At 41.6% G+C, this 21,003-nt stretch overlaps 1 pseudogene; it reads right to left on the bottom strand.

Annotated features, from left to right (window-relative positions):
* Positions 1-35: 35 nt before the first annotated feature.
* LOC147432115 (uncharacterized) lies at positions 36-18,552 on the bottom strand (annotated as a pseudogene).
* Positions 18,553-21,003: the final 2,451 nt, after the last annotated feature.

Genomic DNA, 21,003 nt, shown 5'->3' with positions numbered 1-21,003 from the left:
CCTCAAGAAATAGACAGGGTTTGCATCGGTCTTGCCTAAGAGGAGGGTGATGATGGACATTGAGGGGTAGAGTGACCTGACAGTGTTGCTCTAACAGGTGTTAAGGAACGAGTAGAACCAGAGACTTTCAATCGTCTGATGCTTGCCATCGATGTTGCATCCTGCAAGAAACGAGCTGGAACAACGGTCACTCTTGGTTGAACATTGGTTCGAAATGACACAAGTGAGAGACCTCCAGAGGAGGAGCTCTCTATATTTAACCCATTGTCATCATGACAATTTGCACACAATAAAGACCCTTCCATGTCCTCTGTGTTTCATAAAATCTAATATATAACCAACCCAAATGATTTTCTCATATTAAACTGATCATTTAATGTGGGATAATAAACGGGAACAAGGGTTAGAATATAGACATGTGCTTACGGATCTATCTCAACACGGGGCCAATGGTAAAGGGGTCCAAATGAGAGATGGTCTGTCAAAGAGCAAGGTTAACTAATGGAGCTTAAAAGACCTTAGGGTTAGCTTCATTAAAGACCTCCAATGGTTAGTGTTAAAAGTCCTTTGACCTTAGGCAAGCTAGGGTTGAGCTTGAGGTGGGAACTTGAACTAAGCTTGAGGTGTTTGTCGTGCTTGATGCCTAAGGTGCTTGAGGTGCTTGTCGTGCTTGATGGCTAAGGTGCTTGAGGTGCTTGTCATGCTTGATGACTAAGGTACTTGTGGTGCTTGTCATACTTAATGACGAAGGTGCTTGAGAAGCTTCCCATGCATGGGGGATAATGTGCTTGAGCCAAAAAGAGACCCTACAAACCTAATGAGGAAGGTGCTTGAGAAGCTTCCCATGCATGGGGGGTAAGGTGCTTAAGTCAAAAAGAGACCCTAATAAGGAGGGGGAAAGTCCCAAGGAATCTTTGACTTAACCTCCCACTCACCCAAAGGGCGCCCCTTTTCTCAAGGGGCACATGGGACACATGTCAGACTCTCCCTATGCTTAGCCACATGGTGTGCTTGAATGCTATTGGTTGGGCTAAAGAGGGGTCCAATGAGCTTCTAGTTCCATCCAACAAATATTTAGATATTTTCAAGCTCTCTCTCTCTAAGGGGTAAGGAGGACACTTGTCCAAAGACTACCCATGTGAATGCATGCTGCATGTAATTGGCTAGGGGGAGAGGGGTCCAATGAGCTTGAAGCATGTGGAAAGGCTAGAACTCCCCCCAAGCAAGCAAGGGGGTGTTGCGGGGGTATACACCACACACACACACACACACACACACACTCATTTTGTGGATGATTCTCACTTGGTGAAAGTTGAGGAACTCCACCTCCTTCTCCAAGCTTGTGAGAAGTGAGAGCCTACACCAACACTCTTGGCTATGGAATGCAAATCCTAACAAGAGCCATGCTTCAATGGTTAAGCTTGTCATCTTCTCCATCTTCATTACTATGCTATTATGTATGCTAGCAAGAAGAGTGATGATAAGTGAGGAACTATTTCTTTCTCCTATGGAATGTTTCTTCTTCCTCTTCCCTATCCTCATTCCCCGCTAGCTCTCTCCACCTTGGAACGTGTTTGAGGCCTTGGGACTGAGGCTTGGGATAGTTAATGCTTTCTACAAAGTTTATGTTATGCTTGTGATGCATGAAGATTTCCATCTTCATTGCATCACCTAGGTCACAAGGAACACAAAGATTGTATTGTACCAAGTCTCTCTTGTTGGGAGAAACTATAATACAAATGCCTATTGGAGGGGGGACCGGCTCCGTATGAATCGGGTCTCAACTATTGTCATTTTCTCTAAACTCTCTCTCTTGCAAAAGTATTGTTCATGCCAAGTTAACTAAGTACCATGTTTATGTTGCTACCATCAATTAAGTTCACCCGCTATGCTCACAAAATAATCTCACAAAAGTGCTTCATCTAATTTCCTGATTCCGCTACTCTCAAAGTTCATAGGCCATTTCCATTACATTGCTATTAGAGCATTTGGTTTCTCTTTTCTTGCTTAAGAAGAGAGGTCCTTAAGTAGCCTATTAATGGTTGATTTTGTTAATTATATTAGGGTAAGTGGGACTGGGATCTATTATCGGTTTTGTTGAGCCCACTATGTGGGATATGGTGCACACCTCGGGAGCTTTGGTCATAATAATGGAGTCTTTTTAGACTTGCCTACGGCTTTACCATTATTGAGCTATAAGAAGTCCAAAAGGAGTTATCCTTCTACAACTTCGCTATGTTAGACTCACTCCACTACTCTCTATAATTAACCAATTCGAGCCGTGGGTGTAGATACTTAAGTGCCTATTTTCAAAGGCTAAGAGGAGTAGCAACTAAGGTTTTGAATTGCCAAAGCATACACTAAGTAAACACATAAGTTTAATTAACATGGCTGACAATAACCAAGAGAGTAGAATGAACATTGATAACTTTGATTTTGCACATGAAGGTGCTAATGATGATGCCCCCATGTTTGTTAATTATCTTGTCACTAGGTTGCAACAAGCTATGGGCAACCCCGCTTTGCAAGCCGAAGTTACTCAACAACTTCGTGCTTATGGAATTTCCTTTCCTCTCCAAGAGGGGAGAGAGCTTAGAAGGCCTCTTGATGAGACCCCCAAAAGAAGACTCTCTCCCATATGAGAGGAGGAATCCAAAGATCAAGAAAGTAATGAATCCCTAAACCCTTCCGAAGATGTGGCTCCACAAAGAAGGCAGAATAAACGATTGCCAACTCCTCCCAAGAGAAAACAGTTAACCCATAGTCCTTCTCCTCATCACTCCAAAAGGGAAGAGACGAAACAAAGGAAGAAAAGGGCAAGAAAGAGGTCACCCTCTTCTCCTTCTTCTTCACCTTCCTCCTCTACCGATGAAAGCTATAGCTATTCTCCTAGAGAATAGAAGAGGGGAGGACATCACAAATCTTACCCTGCATGGCGAAGGTCACAAAAGCTAAAGAAGTTCAAAGAGGGAGAAATGAGTATCTCTTTTCTCACGTACGATGGCACCTTTGGTGCTATCGTGAAAGTATTGGCCTTCATCCAACAATTTGATGCGGCCTTTGGAGACGAGGGCTTCACAGAGTCCTCCAAGCTACGCCATGTAGCTATGCACTTCCAAAAATCGGCTTGTCAATGGTGGGCTAGGGCTATCAAGCACGACAAGCACCTCAAGCACCTTAGTCATCAAGCATGACAAGAACCTCAAGCACCTTAGTCATCAAGCACGACAAGCACCTCAAGCTTAGAGGTCGGGTTCCCACCTCAAGCTCAGCCCTAGCTTGCCTAAGGTCAAAGGACTTTTAACACTAACCATTGGAGGTCTTTAATGAAGCTAACCCTAAGGTCTTTTAAGCTCACTTAGTTAACCTTGATCTTTGATAGACCATCGCTCATTTGGACCCCTTTACCATTGGCCCCGTGTTGAGATAGATCAGTAAGCACATTCTATATTCTAACCTTTGTTCCTGTTTATTATCCCACATTAAATTATCAGTTTAATATGAGAAAATCATTTGGGTTGGTTAGATATTAGACTTAATGACATTACCTCTCTCTTGAAATCATAGTTGTCCTTGACTTGAGGTAAAAGAAATAAAGCCATAGTCATTAGTCAATTTGTCTTAGCGGGTAGAGGATCCCTTTTTACCCTATGACATCATTCCAAGATGGGTGAATAATCCATTTGGTAATTGGGAGACATAGCTGCCGCAAGCATGTCTGCTTTTGAATCCATTTCATCCTCCCAAGTAGAGTGACAAATTCTACATGGTGTTTGAGAGACGTCGACATCTCAAACAGGATATTAGTATGCATACTACTTAAATTTGTGCACAATAAAGAGAGAATTAGTCTTATAAGACAAAAACATTGATCATTTAAAAGAAACATGTACATTTGCTTACTCTAATGTAGCATTGTAAGCATTGACAAGGTTCATACTATCCTTAGGCTGGATTCCTTGCATCCATCTAGCATCTTCAGAAGGATAATTTTTGAACTTAATAAGATACCATGAGATAATCTTACCATGTCGTGGTACCTTGTCTTCATGCCGAAGGATAGCTTCGGGTTGTAGCACCTCTTCTTGGTCTTAGATTTTGGGAGGGTCTTCAATAATTGGTTCATTTGGAGGCTCTCCTTTGTAGGGCTTAAGTAGGCTCACATGAAAAGCATTGTGTATGAGCCAATGGTTAGGAAACTTGAGTTGATAAGCCACCTCATTGATTGGCTTCAAAATTTGAAAAGGACCATAGTATCTTTTTGCTAGTTTAGCATAATACTTTTGATGGCCCGTAGGATTTTTGCCCGTTGTACTTAATAAGATACCATGAGATAATCTTACCATGTCGTAGTACCTTGTCTTCATGCCGAAGGATAGCTTCGGGTTGTAGCACCTCTTCTTGGTCTTAGATTTTGGGAGGGTCTTCAATAATTGGTTCATTTGGAGGCTCTCCTTTGTAGGGCTTAAGTAGGTTCACATGAAAAGCATTGTGTATGAACCAATGGTTGGGCAACTTGAGTTGATAAGCCACCTCATTGATTGGCTTCAAAATTTGAAAAGGACCATAGTATCTTTTTGCTAGTTTAGCATAATACTTTTGATGGCCCGTAGGATTTTTGCCCGTTGTTTGCCTCAATCGTTAAGGCCCTTCTGTGCTTGTCAGCAGTAGCTTTATGCCTTAGTTGGGACATGAGTATAACCTCCTTAATCTTTTGAAAAGATGCTTGCAGGTCACAGCTATACTCATCGGCAACGAAGATCTTCTCATGTACTTTAAGTAGCAAGGGACTTTTAGGTCTTCCCTCTATGATTTCAAAAGGTGTTTTTCTCGTAGAAGTATGGATAGTCTTATTATACGCATACTCTACAAGAGGTAAGTACTTTTCCCATTGTGAGCGTTGATCTACTTCTGTAACATAGGTCTTTAATAGATCAAGAATCGTAAAATTGGCTATCTCACTTTGGCCATCCGTTTGTGGGTGATAGGTTGAAGAGAAATTCAATCTTGTAGCTAGATTTTTGAAGAGACCTTTCCAAAAATTACTGGTCATTCTAGGATCTCTATCTGACACGATAAATGTTGGAAATCCATGGTGTTTAAAAATCTGGGATATGAAGAGAGTTGCCATTTGGTGTTCCTTAATAGTTTTCTTGATAGGAATGAAGTGTGCTTGCTTGCTAAACCTGTCAACTATTGTCCATATTCCCGTATTCCCATGGATAGACTTGGGTAATCCAAAGATAAAATCCATGGATATACTTTCCCATGGTGAATTAGGGATTGGAAATGGCTAGAGTAATCCAAGTTGCTTCCCTCTATCATACTTGGTCTTTTGGCATACCACACATTTTGAAACATACTCTTGTATGTCCACTTTCATGGGAGGCCAATAAAAGTACGTCTCTACTCCTCGAAGAGTAGGTTGATTGCCTCTATGTCCTGCATAGGGAGGAGCATGGGATTCATACATGACTTCTCACGAAGGGAGTGGGTAACACATAGCCTATTGCCATGGAGAAGATAACCGTCCTGCAAGGTGAATGGTTCCTCTTTATTCCCCAAAGCAAGGGCTGACATTATGTCTTTAAAGTCAGGGTCAGTAGCATACTCATCTATCATAGAAGATAGATCATTGTGAGTTGCTATTGACACATCATTAACTTTTGGTCGTCGTGAAAGTGCATCAGCCACTTGATTGTGCTTACTAGCAATGTGAGCAATGTGGAAATTGAATTGCAAAAGAAAATTTTCCCACCTCATTTGTTTGTCGAAAAGATTTGTTTGCATCCTGAAGTACTTGAGACTTTGATGGTCTGTTCGTAAAATGAATGGAGTCCCCAATAGATAGTGCTTCCATGTGTCTAGGGCATGTAGAACATCTAACAACTCTTTCTCATAAATGCCTAAGACCCGTTCATCCATGTTGAGCCTTCGGCTCTCATATGCTATGGCATGTCCTTCTTGAAGCAAGACTGCTCCAAGGCAGTCACCACAAGCATCACATTGGACCTCAAATGGCTTTGAGAGATCCGGAAGCATAAGGACTAGTTGGGAGGCAAGCTTCTCTTTGAGCTTGTCAAAAAGCACTTTGTTCCTTAGCAATCCATGAATACTTGACGTTTTTCTTTGTTAAGTCATGTAATGGTCCTACTATTTGAGAGAACTTTGCTATGAAGCGTCTATAGTATGTACACATACCATTAAAGCTTCTTAGCTCATGTAGATTCCTTGGATTAGGCCATGCTTTTATTACCTCCAACTTTGATGGATCCATACAGATACCATCTCGAGAGATAATATGACCTAAGTACTGAATCTCTTGAAGGAAAAAATCGCTTTTCTTTTGATTGAGAAAAAGCTTATTCTCCCTTAATGCTTGAAAAATCACTTGGAGATGTTGCTTGTGTTCCTCCAAGGAATTGGAGTAGATGATGATATCATCAAAGAACACCAGTCAATTTGCAATAGGGTCTAAAATTTTTCTCCATTAATCGATTGAATGTAGCTGGTGCATTAGTCAAGCCAAAAGGCATGACTAGATATTCATAAAGACCAAACATTGTACGAAATGCGGTCTTTAGGATATCTTAATTCACTATCCTTATTTTATGGTAGCCACTTTTAAGGTCAATCCTATTGAAGTAGGTAGATCCTTGTAGCTTATCAAATAGATCTTCTACCCGAGGTACGAGAAATCTGTTTTTGATAGTGATATGGTTTAGTGCGCGATAGTCCACACACATGCGGTATATACCATCTTTCTTTTGCACTAAAAGGACTGGAGAAAAAAAGGGAGAGGAGCTAGGCCTCACCATCCCTTTGTCTACCAATTCTTGTACTTGCCTCATGATCTCCTCTTGTTGAGCTTGGGAAACTCAATAAGGAGGTTTGTTAGGCGGTGAGCTTCCTGATAGGAGCTCAATTCGATGGTCATCATCCCCTCATTTTGGAGGTAATTCTATAGGGATATCATCGATGAACACATCTTGGAATCCTTTTAAAAAGTTAGACAAGTCCAACTCTTCTTGATTCCTACCATTCACCTTTGATGAAACATTAGGACCTTTTAGGGACTCTTTGACAAAAACCATGTTCACAGTAACTGAGCTCTTCATTGATTTATCAAGGGCAAGAGGATTTACAAGTGGTATAGTACGACCAGACTCATTAGCCTCTATATAAATATTTTTTCCCCTGTAGGTGAAGTAGATTCTCCTTTCAGGGAACTTCATGTTGGCAGCCATGCGGTTGAACCATGATACCCATAGGATAGCATCCTCATGTTGGAGAGGAGAGATAAAGAAGTCTTCTTTGTCGACATAGCTTTGGGCATGAAGCCTCAACTTCCGAATCAAGGGAGTAACGGAGGCTTGCTGTCCCTTGAAAGCAGCATCAACAGTTACAGCATCTCCCATCTCAAAGGCTTGAATGCCCAGCTTGGTGGCCAACTTCATTTATATGAAGTTGTGAGTAGAACCAGGGTCAAACAAGATGAAGGCATCATGCTCCCTTACCTTTCCCCAAGCATAGGAGAGAGGTGATCCTTTGCAATGAGCATCCTCTTTCGGAGCTTCGATAGTGGAAGCTCTAGGAGTCTCATTGCGAGCATTTCGTTTGGGGCAAGCACAATAACCATGTCCTTGCTCCCCACACTTAAAACATTTGTGATCCTTGCAAAAAGTTTCAAGCTCTTCAGGAGAGAGTTTGTTTTTACCTTTGTAAACTCCTTTCTCCTCGGATTGATTGTTGTTGTTGTTGTTGGAATGGCCTTGGGAAGAATTTTGGGCTTTAATTTTTCCCTTTGCATCACTTTTGTATTTATTTTCCATGGGCTTGACATTTCGTTTAACCCCTTGTTGGAAATTGATGCGTGAATCAACCATGGTACGGTGGATTACTTCATTGATAGAACCAGGCTATTGAGAGTTGACATACTCGGCCATCTCATTAGGTAATCCCGCACAGAATTGTTGCTTTTGCTCAACAAAGTCTATCTTTTGAAAGACAGTAGCCTTGAGATGTAAATCCCAAAACTTGTCCACATATTTGAGGATAGACTCATGAGAGAGAAGCCTCAAACTCCGCCATTCAGTGAGCACTTTGTCCTTTGCATCGCTTGCAAGGAATTGCTACATCATGGAAACTCGAAGAGTTTTCCATGTCTTTGGGGCTTTGCCATTGCCATGAAGGCTAGCCCACCATTGACGAGCCGATTTTTTGGAAGTGCATAGCTACATGGCGTAGCTTGGAGGACTCCATGAAGCCCTCATCTCCAAAGGCCGCATCAAATTGTTGGATGAAAGCCAGTACTTTGTCGGTAGCACCAAAGGTGCCATCATAGGTCAAAAAAGAGATACTCTTTCCTCCCTCTTTGAACTTGTTTAGCTTTTGTGACCTTCGCCATGCAGGGTAAGATTTGTGATGTCCTCCCCTCTTGTATTCTGTAGGAGAATAGCTATAGCTTTCATCGGTAGAGGAGGAAGGTGAAGAAGAAAAAGAAAAGGATGACCTCTTTCTTGCCCTTTTCTTCCTTGGTTTTTCCTCTTCCCTTTTGGAGTGACGATGAGAAGGACTATGGGTTAACCGTTTCCTCTTGGGAGGAGTTGGCGATCGTTTAGTCCGCCTTCTTCGTGGAGCCACATCTTCAAAGGAATTTAGGGATTCATTACTTTCTTTATCTTTGGATTCCTCCTCTCGTATGGGAGAGAGTCTTCTTTTGGGGGTCTCATCAAGAGGCCTCCTAAGCTCTCTCTCCTCTTGAAGCAAAGCACGAAGTTGTTGATGAAGGAGTACGAGCGGAAGTGCGATGCGAGAGAGAGTGCGAGAAGAAGAGCACGACGATATGGTAACCTCCCTCTACTGTAATGTGTAGAGCATAGTGAGTTCTTATTAGGTTTTTACAAAAGAATATGTGTACATACCTGGCGGCCCGCCCACTTACCTAGGCGACCACATTGGGCTTTATACCCCAACAACCTCCCACTTAAAGTCCAATGTGGTACTTTAAGTGTGAGAGAAGCTACTATACAAGCTAATATGCAAAAGATGTAGAGAAGTGATGTACTACCCTACACCTAACTGCTTGCGAAAATGCGCAAAGCTCTCTGAGGGAAGTCCTTTTGTAAGTAGATCAGCAGGATTTTCTGTGGTGTGAACTTTGACAAGCTGAAGTTGCTTATCCTCGAGCATTTCCCTGATGAAATGATACTTCACATCCACATGCTTTGTCTTTGAGTGATAAACTGGATTGCGAGCCAACTGTATAGCACTTTGACTATCACAATATAACACATGCATCTCTTCTTTGATTCCCAAATTTGTTACTAGTCGATTAAGCCAAATTGATTCTTTGCATGCCTCTGATGCTGCAACATATTTAGCCTCTGTAGTAGACTGAGTAACACAATCTTGTAATCTAGAATGCCATGATACTGCTCCACCAGCCAATGTAAAGACATACCCTGACGTAGACCTTCGGTTGTCTAAGTCACCTGCATAATCTGAGTCACCTTCGGTTGTCTAAGTCACCTGCATAATCTGAGTCTGTAAAACCCTTTACACTTAGCTCCTGACTCCCATAGCATATACGCATACTCTTTGTAGCTTTCAGGTATCTGAATATTCCTTTCACTGCCTCCCAATGTTTCTTGCCTGGGTTTGACATGTATCGACTTACTACTCCCACTGCAAATGCAATGTCTGGGCGAGTAGCAATCATTGCAACTACCCATTGCAGACGCACATGGAATCTTATCCATTTCAGCCTATTCTTCCTCAGACACAGGACAATCTTGTTTGCTAAGTTTCACATATGGTGGCAATGGAACACTCAATGCCTTTCCCTTCTCCATATTGAAACGTTGCAAAACCTTGTCAATATACTCTGTTTGAGATAACCAAATCAACTTCTTTGATCTGTCTCTCTCAATGCGCATACCAAGTATATGACTTGCCTCACCCATGTCTTTCATGTCAAACGATTTTGCCATCTTTGACTTCAAAGCTGAAATTTCTTCCAAGTGCTTGCCAGCAATCAACATGTCATCCACATACAAAATAAGGATCAGCCAATTGCCATCCTTAGCCTTCTTTGTATATAGACAGTGATCGAACTCACTATGTTTGTAGCCTTGAGAAAGCATAAACTTGTGGAACTTATGGTACCATGCCCTCGGTGATTGTTTTAAGCCATAAAGACTCTTTAACAACTGGCATACCAAATCTTCCTTGCCTTTCTCAACAAACCCTTCTGGCTGCTGCATGTAAATTTCCACATCTAAATCCATGCAAGAACGTTGTCTTGACATCCATTTGGTGCAACACCAAATCTAATATGGCAACCAATGCAAGAAAGCATCTCAATGTAGTCATCTTGACCACCGGAGAGAAGACTTCATCAAAGTCAATGCCTTGTTCTTGCTTAAAGCCCTTGGCAACAAGCCTTGCTTTGTACTTTGGCTGACTATCATGAGCGGTGATCTTATACCTGTAAACCCATTTACAAGGTAGAGCCTTTTTGCCCAGTGGTAATTTAACTAGCTTCCATGTCTGGTTTTTATGCAGAGCTGTCATCTCTGACTGCATGGCCAATTGCCAATTCCCGGAGTCCTTCATTTGCACTCCTTCCTTGTGAAGGCTCATTGCAATCAGTCAGCATGACATAGTTCATAGATGGAACAAACCTATCAGGAGGTCACGTGATACGTCCAGTTCTACGCACAATAGGTGGCTCAGGCTCAGCCACAACCTGTGGTTCCACTCTATCCTGTCCTTGCTCCTCTTGAGCCCTGACATTTTGTCTTGCACGTGCAGGTCCATCTTCTTGGAAGACAACTCTTCTAATCTCCTCAACCCTCTCTGGTTTAGAATGATATTTGGATTCATTAAAGTGAACATCATTGCTGCGGATAACCTTTCTAGATTCGGGATCCCAAAGTCTATACCCCATCTCACCAGAATTACCATAGCCTAGAAAGATGAACTTTCTACTCTTTGGCTCAAGTTTGTTCCTAAATTCCTTTGGAACGTGAGTATATGCCTCACAGCCAAAGACTCTGAGATGCTTGTATGAGGGCATTTTGCCTGACCATACCATCTCTGCCACTGAATCCTTCTGCAAAACCTTGCTAGGAGATCTATTTATAAGATGAACAGCTGTTGATACAGCTTCAGCCCAAAACCCATTTGGCAGTTGTGCATTAGACAACATACTTCTGACCTTCTCTTGTATGGTCCTATTCATCCTCTCAGCAACACCATTTTGAGGAGGATTGTAAGGAGCAGTAAGTTCACGTTTTATACCTTTTGACTCACAAAAGTCCTGAAAGGCCTTTGAAACATACTCTCCACCATTGTCAGTGCGTAAGCATTTAAGCTTCTTACCACTCTGGTTCTCCACAAGTGTCACAAACGTTGTGAAAACACTAAACGCTTCATCCTTGTGTTTGAGAAAGTAAACCCATACTTTCCTCAAGTAATCATCCCCCTAGAGATAGGTTAGGCATAGGTCCACACAAATCACTATGAACAAGTGCCAACTGTGTATCTCTTCTACTGCTTCTATGCTTATGTGGCTGCTGTGTTTGCTTACCATACAGACAATGTTCACAGAATTCGAAATCATTAAATGACAAGCCAGGCAAATAACCAGAACGAGACAAGATTTCCATTCCCTTCTTGGACATATGTCCTAACCGGCTATGCCACAAAGAAACGTTCGGCTACTCGGTTACATTGATTACATTTTTAGAGACATTTGATACATAAATCATGTAAAGTCCTCCATACTTTACTCCATGTGCTACTGTCATAGAACCCTTGGATATCTTCCACATGTTCTGTCCAAAAGTGGTGACGTAGCCAGCATCATCAAGTAAACCTGTGCTGATCAAGCTCTTTGTAATTGCGGGAACATGTCTCACATTCTTCAGCGTGAAAGAAGAGCCATTCTGAAACTTCAATTGAACATCTCCAACACCTAAGATCTCACATGTCTGCCCATTGCCTAGCCGAACATGATCTTTAGTGGTCACATAAGAGGTAAACCACTCCTTGTTTGGAGACACATGAAGTGATGCCCCTGAGTCTATAATCCAGTCACTCAGTGCATTTCCATCAGATGCTGTAAGAAGAGCTGAGTCCGTTGTATTTTTCAAGAAGTAGATATCTCCTGACACTAGAGTGTCATCCTCTGCAACAGTGTTTGTCACATTTATTTCTTGAATCTTCACTGAGGACATGTTCTTCTCAGCATGTTGTTTTGCTTTCTCTTTGCCTTTTTCTGCTTTCCATTCTCTGCAATCTCTTTTCATGTGACCCTTCTTGCCACAATAGTAGCATTCTATGTCACTCTTGCCTTTAGCACTGCCGGACTTGCTACGAGACTGATCCCTCTTTCCACCTTTGTACTTTTCTTTGGTCCTTCCCCTGACAACTAAGACTGTTCCTTTGCCTTTGTCCATTGTCTTTCTATTGGTTTCTTCAGTAAGTAGACTGCCTTCTACACCTACTATGGTCAAACCATCTGGAGGTGCAGAATTACTCAAAGCTGTGCGAAAAGTGTCCCAACTTTCCGGCAATGTGATCAACAGGAACATAGCTCTAACAGGTTCATCAAACTTGACACCTTGAGCTGACAAATGACTGTAGATGGTGTTGAATTCATTCAGATGATTGGACATAGGTGTCCCTTCTTTCATCTTCAAGTCAACAAGCTTCTTAAGCCAGTATACCTATGAAGCTGCACTTTGCTTCTCATAAAGATCACTCAACTTTGTCCATGCTTCATAAGCCAACATCTCGTCTGCTACATTGAAGTAAACGCTTTCTGCCAAAGTCAGCATAATGGTAGAAAGTGCCAATTCATCCATTTCGCTCCATCATCTTCGTCCATATCTTCTGGTTTTATCCCCTTGAGCTTTATAGGTTTTATCTGCTTCTTTTGTACCAACACGTGCCAAATCTGCTTCTTCCACAATGGGAAATTGGTTCCATCCAGCTTCTTGATATTGTAAAGAGCAGTGTCCTGTGATCCAGCCATAGCTACGCTTCACAGTAGTTTACTTTCCTGGGAAAAATTCGCCAGAGTTTCCCTTGTAAACTGACCTCTGAACCAATATCAACCTGTCAAATGAACCAAGAAAGCTTCAGATTCTGCAAAAATTTCGGCAAAGTATCCTTTGTAAAATGGCTCTGGTGTACTAAAAAAACAGACCAAAAACAGCTCAAAAAACCACTATCTCTCTAACACTGTAAGCTGTGGGTAAACCTGTCCTGCACCTGTACTATCTCTCACTGTCCTGTCATTGTCATGTAAGCATAGACTGCGACAATGCCTCAACAGCAGTAAAGCAAAGATGCAATCCCAACTGTCTAACTCACAGTCAATACATCCTAGCTGCCTATCTAAGGGTGCTCGAGGGATCGCTCCAAGACCTGTATCAACGAAAGGATCTCAACATTCGAGAATCCCCCAACTCAATAAAACCTCACTCGACCCTCAACAAAGGCTGCAGTAAATCTGACAATACATAGACTTCCCACAAAGTCATACATCCACAAATTTCCCACTATATGCTGTAACCGCTGCGACGGTTGTTTGCTGCGTGACTCACAGCCAGCAAACCCTCAACAAGCATACATCATCTCTAACAATACATCCCATGTGGAAGTACCTGTAATGTCAGGATGAAATCTGGAATATCAAGCAGCAAACACAAGCTACCTGATAAACTAGTGGATGTCGCCTACAGTCTGTGTGTAGATGCGCCCGTGTCGTATGTGACACGCCTCCAAGAACTGTGAGCCGTCCTTTGTTGTGTAGACAACCATAAATCAGCACTCTGGAAGTGTAGATATCCTCAGCACTTGCAGTCGTAGGCCGAAACCCCAAATTTGCAGAGTCCGATCTGCACCTGCCGAGACCACGTAGTCGAAAATGGACTGCGCAGAACTTTGTCGAAGCCGAACGGTGGCCGAGATGACCTCAGAATGAAATTCTGAGAACACCGAGCCCTTCGAGCTCGCCCACAGGATTTGGGGCCGTGTCTTCGCCTGTCGAATCTCACTCCAATCTGAGCAGGTGACTGGCTACCTGCAAATGCTGCCCCGAGCCTCGATCTGAGCTCTGATACCAGTTGAAGGAGTACAAGCGGAAGTGCGACGCGAGAGAGAGTGCGAGAAGAAGAGCACGAAGATATGGTGAACTCGCTCTACTGTAATGTGTAGAGCATAGTGAGTTCTTATTAGGTTTTTACAAAAGAATATGTGTACATACCTGGCGGGCTGCCCACTTACCTGGGCGACCACATTGGGCTTTATACCCCAACAGTTGAGTAACTTCGGCTTGCAATGCGGGGTTGCCCATAGCTTGTTGCAACCTAGTGACAAGATAATTAACAAACATGGGGGCACCATCATTAGCACCTTCATGTGAAAAATCAAAGTTATCAATGTTCATTCTACTCTCTTGGTTATTGTCAGCCATGTTAATTAAACTTATGTGTTTACTTAGTGTATGCTTTGGCAATTCAAAACCTTAGTTGCTACTCCTCTTAGCCTTTGAAAATAGGCACTTAAGTATCTACACCCACGGCTCGAATTGGTTAATTATAGAGAGTAGTGGAGTGAGTCTAACATATCGAAGTTGTCGAGGGATAACTCCTTTTGGACTTCTTATAGCTCAATAATGGTAAAGCCGTAGGCAAGTCTAAAAAGACTCCATTATTATGATCAAAACTCCCGAGGTATGCACCTATCCCACATAGTGGGCTCAACAAAACCGATAATAGATCCCAGTCCCACTTACCCTAATATAATTAACAAAATCAACCATTAATAGGCTACTTAAGGACCTCTCTTCTTAAGCAAGGAAAGAGAAACCAAATGCTCTGATAACAATGTAATGGAAATGGCCTATGAACTTTGAGAGTAGCGGGATTAGAAAATTAGATGAAGCACTTTTGTGAGATTATTTTGTGAGCATAGCGGGTGAACTTAATTGATGGTAGCAACATAAACATGGTACTTAGTTAACTTGGTATGAACAATACTTAACTTGGCATGAACAATACTTTTGCAAGAGAGAGAGTTTAGAGAAAATGACAATAGTTGAGGACCCGATTCATACGCGGTCCCCCCTCCAATAGGCATTTGTATTATAGTTTCTCCCATCAAGAGAGACTTGGTACAATACAATCTTTGTGTTCCTTGTGACCTAGGTGATGCAATGAAGATGGAAATCTTCATGCATCACAAGCATAACATAAACTTTGTAGAAAGAATTAACTATCCCAAGCCTTAGTCCCAAGGCCTCAAACACCTTCGAAGGTGGAGAGAGCTAGCGGGGAATGAGGATAGGGAAGAGGAAGAAGAAACATTCCATAGGAGAAAGAAATAGTTCCTCACGTATCATCACTCTTCTTGCTAGCATACATAATAGCATAGTAATGAAGATGGATAAGATGGCAAGCTTAAGCATTGAAGCGTGGCTCTTGGTTGGATTTTCATTACATAGCCAAGAGTGTTGGTGTAGGCTCTCACTTCTCAAGCTTGGAGAAGGAGGTGGAGTTCCTCAACTTTCACCAAGTGAGAATGAATCCCAAAATGAGTGTGTTTGTGGTGTATATGCCCCCAGTACCCCCCTTGCTTACTTGGGGCGAGTTGTAGCTTTTACACATGTTTCAAGCTCATTGGACCCCTCTCCCCTCTAGCTGATCACATGCAACATGCATTCAAGTACATGGGTAGTCTTTGAATAAGTGTCATCCTTACCCCTTAGAGAGAGAGAGCTTGAAAATATCTAGATATTTGTTGGATGGAGCTAGAAGCTCATTAGACCCCTCTTTAGACCAACCAATAGCATTCAAGCACACCATGTGGTTAAGCATAGGGAGAGTCTGTCATGTGTCCCATGTGCCCTTTGAGCAAAGGGGTGCCCTTTGGGTGAGTGGAAGGTTAAGTCAAAGATTCCCCTAACTTTGGGACTTTCATGCATAGGAAGCTTCTCAAGCACCTTCCTCATTAAGTTTGTAGGGTCTCTTTTTGACTCAAGAACCTTACCACCCCCATGCATGGGAAGCTTCTCAAGCACCTTAGTCATTAAGTTTGTAGGGTCTCTTTTTAACTCAAGCACCTTACCCACATGCATAGGAAGCTTCTCAAGCACCTTCCTCATTAAGTATGACAAGCACCTCAAGTACCTTAGTCATCAAGCATGACAAGCACCTTAGTCATCAAGCATGACAAGCACTTTAGTCATCAAGCACGCATCTTAGTCATCAAGCACGACAAGCACCTCAAGTTTAGGTTGGGTTCCCACCTCAAGCTCAACCCTTGCTTGCCTAATGTCAAAGGACTTTAAACACTAACCATTGGAGGTCTTTAATGAAGCTAACCCTAAGGTCTTTTAAGCTCCATTAGTTAACCTTGCTCTTTGACATACCATCTCTCATTTGGACCCCTTTACCATTGGCCCCGTGTTGAGATAGATCCGTAAGCACATGTCTATATTCTAACCTTTGTTCCCGTTTATTATTCCACATTAAATGATCAGTTTAATATGAAAAAATCATTTGGGTTGGTTAGATATTAGATTTAATGACACCCCTTTTCTCAAGGGGCACATGGAACACATGTCAAACTCTCCCTATGCTTAGCCACATGGTGTGCTTGAATGCTATTGGTTAGGCTAAAGAGGGGTCCAATGAGCCTCTAGTTCCATCCAACAAATACTTAGATATTTTCAAGCTCTCTCTCTCTAAGTGGTAAGGAGGACACTTGTCCAAAGACTACCCGTGTACTTGAATGCACGCTGCATGTGATTGGCTAGGGGGAGAGGGGTCCAATGAGCTTGAAGCATGTGGAAAGGCTAGAACTCACCCCAAGCAAGCAAGGGGATGCTGCGGGGGTATACACCACACACATACACACACACACACACACTTATTTTGACGAAAATTCTCACTTGGTGAAACTTGAAAAACTCCACCTCCTTCTCCAAGCTCTTGAGAAGTGAGAGCCTACACCAACACTCTTGGCTATGGAATGCAAATCCAACCAAGAGCCATGCTTCAATGCATTAGCTTGCCATCTTCTCCATCTTCATTACTATGCTATTATGTACGCTAGCAAGAAGAGTGATGATAAGTGAGGAACTATTTCTTTCTCCTATGGAATGTTTCTTCTTCCTCTTCCCTATCCTCATTCCCCGCTAGCTCTCTCCACCTTGGAACGTGTTTGAGGCCTTGGAACTGAGGCTTGGGATAGTTAATGCTTTCTACAAAGTTTATTTTATGCTTGTGATGCATGAGCTTTCCATCTTCATTGCATCACCTAGGTCACAAGGAACACAAAGATTGCATTGTACCGAGTCTCTCTTGATGGGAGAAACTATAATACAAATGCCTATCGGAGGGGGGACCGGCTCCGTATGAATCCGGTCCTCAAATGTTGTCATGTTCTCTAAACTCTCTCTCTTGCAAAAGTATTGTTCATGCCAAGTTAACTAAGTACCATGTTTATGCTGCTACCATCAATTAAGTTCACCCGCTATGCTCACAAAGTAATCTCACAAAAGTGCTTCATCTAATTTCCTGATTCCGCTACTCTCAAAGTTCATAGGCCATTTCCATTACACTGTGTTTGCATTGTCATCATCCACAAAATCCATTCGGTTCTTCATTCGCTAAAGGTGAGAATAAGTGACTATTTGATGCAACTTTGTCAGCTCTTGATGAACGTCTTTCTACTAAAGATGTTGTAGCTTTTCTTAAGGAGCTTTCCTTGCCAAAACTGAAATCCATGCTTTTGGTCAATATGGGCTTGCCATTTCCCACATCATACCATCTTCGCATGTCAAGTCTGACAGAATGACCATTAAACAAGGGTTCAAAATTCTCTGTTTGCTCAGTCACTTGAAGAGACCGTCACAGGGGGAACTCTTTCTCGTTGGAGTTGATTTGCCTTCTATTAATTTTGTACTAGAATTCCATGCCTTGATAGTCTCCTGAGTGGCTACAGTACGGGCTTCCTGACTATCACTAGATATATTTCCTGCAAACAAAAAATGCCTTCTTTATTAATACAGTATTTGCAAAGATGTTGCACTACCATGAAGAACATGAAAAGAAAGAGACAAACAAAAAGCATGCAAAAAAAGAAAAGGCATACATCCTGTGAAAATAACCACACCAAGAAAAAATACATTATAGCCTTACAAACATTCACGATACCATATAGTGCAATCAAGCAACTGAAGCCTCAATTTTCACCATGAAAAAAAGTTAATAGCATATTGCTAAGGTTGCCATATACTGAAAGTGAGAATGTAATGACTAGTCCTCCAAAGGATAAGGTTTGATGACTATAATAAGAGGGATGGCAATCAATTGCAATAGACAGAAATACCTTTGAGGTTTTGCTGCTTTGCTGTATTGCCATTGGACAAGGAAGAAATCGAGGTATCTAATTTAATGGATGAAGACAAACTTTGCACAACAAGCCTTTTGTTGCAGATCTCGGTGAGCTAACTACATTATGAGTCGCAGGCATTTTGTGTCAACAGAGTTAGGCCTTCTCTCTGGAGGAGTCATCTTTGGTACTGCATCAAGGCTTCTCCGATCAAAATTTGGGGATGGGATCCGACCACAGCTGGTATCGTGAGGCTGTGGATGAGTCCCCTGCCATCCTCAGTAGTAGAGCGTACCCGGTGTGACACACAAATACGTACTTTCGTTAAAAATTCACAATCTACCCTCTAGACCCAGTAAAAATAGCAATTGCATGCATGTCCTCCACATCGGCAAATCTTGATTGGCCAAAGCTGTTATGGCCATGGTAGAAAAATTCCTTCCCATAAGCCCTGCCTTACCGGCAGTGCCAACAAGTGAGGGTTACGATGGCTTCCAAAAATAAGAAGAAAGTGATAAAGTCATTAGGTTGAGTTTAACTAAAATCAGTGTTCAGGAAAGGATTGCCTCAGCTTAACCTTGAGCTGATTGAAAATCGAGACTAGCCAATTGCAAACCATGGTAAAGAGAAGAAAAACGGTGAAATATGTGAGAAAATAGTTCAATATCTTACAAATTTATACTGGTATTTTCGGTTCGCTTCTTTGTGAGGAGGAAATTTGGTCGACGGCTGCTTAATAAAAGAGACTTTCTCAAATATTGACGAATTAATTTATAAAATGCAAGAAAAGTCAAGCTGAAAATGTGAAATAAAAAGAATTGATCAATATGTGTGTGTGCGTGTGCGTGTGTGTGTGTGTAGAATTTACTAGAATTATGCAAGGTCAAGCTTCACTTTAACATTCTAAAACAAGTGAAAGAATCACGGTGGCTTTCTAAAACAATTAGAACGTGATAAAATCATTAGGTTAAGTAGAATCAGTGGTCGAGAAAGGATTGCCTCAACTTAGCCTTGAACCGGTTGAAAATCAAGACTAGCTGGTTGCAAACCATGGTAAAGAGGAAAAAAAATGGTGAATTAATATGTGATAAAATAGTTCAAAAATATTGCAAATTTTAAATTTATGTTAGTATTTTCGGTTCGCTTCTTTGTGGGGAGGAAACTCAGCCGACGACCGCTTAATAAAATAGACTTTTTCATGAATATTGACTATAATTAAGTTATAGAATGTAAAAAAAGTCAAGCCAGGTGAGGCTATGAAATAAAATGTGACATTAAAAAAAACTCATATATATATATATATATATATATATATATATATATATATATATATATATATATATATATATATATATATATATATATATATATATATATATGTGTGTGTGTGTGTGTGTGTGTGTGTGTGTGTGTGTGTGTGCGCGCGCGTGCATGTATCCATAGGATTTACTAGAATTATGCAAGTGAAGTTTCACTTTAACATTCTAAAACAATAGAATGCAAGAGAAGTCAAGACATGTCACGATATGAAATGAAAGTGAAATAAAAAGATCCATTTACTATTTTAACATTGAAACAACATTTAAGGTAAGTCTCAATCATCACTGAAAACATTGAAAGTATGCCTAACCAGACTCAACTCTAAGGCTTCTTCTAGAAAGCCAACAATAGAATGCAAGAAAAGTCAAGACATGTCACGATGTGAAATGAAAGGTGAAATAAAAAGATCCATTTATTATTTTAAAACCGAAATAACATTTAAGGTAAGTTTCAATCATCAGTGAAAACATTGAAAGTATGCATAACCCAACTCTTCTCTAAGGCTTCTTTTAGAAAGCCAAAAAAAAAGGAAGCGGCTTATAGAGAAAATAATAAGAAAAGTGAGTCGCAACATCAAAAATGGCACAAAGCACCGACGAACGGCATTGCAGAGGTGGAAGAAGTCGACAGGGTGTGGGAAAGCAAGGTCTACTTGCAGTAAAAGAACTAACAAAAAGCCAAAGTATACGAGAGCACGAGCAACACGTGGAGGGCGGCCTCAACAGCAATGATAGTAAAAGATGGCTGGGATGGCCATATTTAGGGGTCATAACCCAAAGACTAAGGATTGGGTGATATCAAGGGAAATCTATAAAACAACTATGAGCAGCAAAGAGAGCACGGGTCGCTCTTATAGAGAGAGACGAGTTGCAAAAGGTTGACAACAATGACAAGAGAAGGAGGTCGATGTGCAAAAGAAGAGAAGGGTGACGAGTGAGCAGCATTTTGGGAGAGAGGCAAGCTCTTGGAAGATGAGATGAGCTCGAGCACAGAAGAAAGAGAGTCAAAGAGCCTTGGCGTTTGCAAAGCAACGAGCAGAGCGCAAGAGAGCACCGAGCTTGGAAGCTGGCAAAAATGGACCAGCGGCTCTTAGAGGGCGACATGCAGAGCTATTAAGAAGGAAGAGAACGTTGAGGTGCAACGTTTTTTTTTTAGAGTGGCGAGTAGAGAAAAAAAAATTGGATGAGGAGACAAAAGAACGTAAATTTTTTTTATCTCTCTTTAACTTTGAGCTATATCCTGCATCTTTTGTATTTGTCTTAACGGGTGTTT

Source organism: Adiantum capillus-veneris, chromosome 20 (genome assembly GCF_014529385.1).
Source record: "Adiantum capillus-veneris isolate H3 chromosome 20, ASM1452938v2, whole genome shotgun sequence".
Classification (NCBI taxonomy): domain Eukaryota; kingdom Viridiplantae; phylum Streptophyta; class Polypodiopsida; order Polypodiales; family Pteridaceae; genus Adiantum; species Adiantum capillus-veneris.
This window is presented reverse-complemented; position numbering and strand designations above follow the sequence as displayed.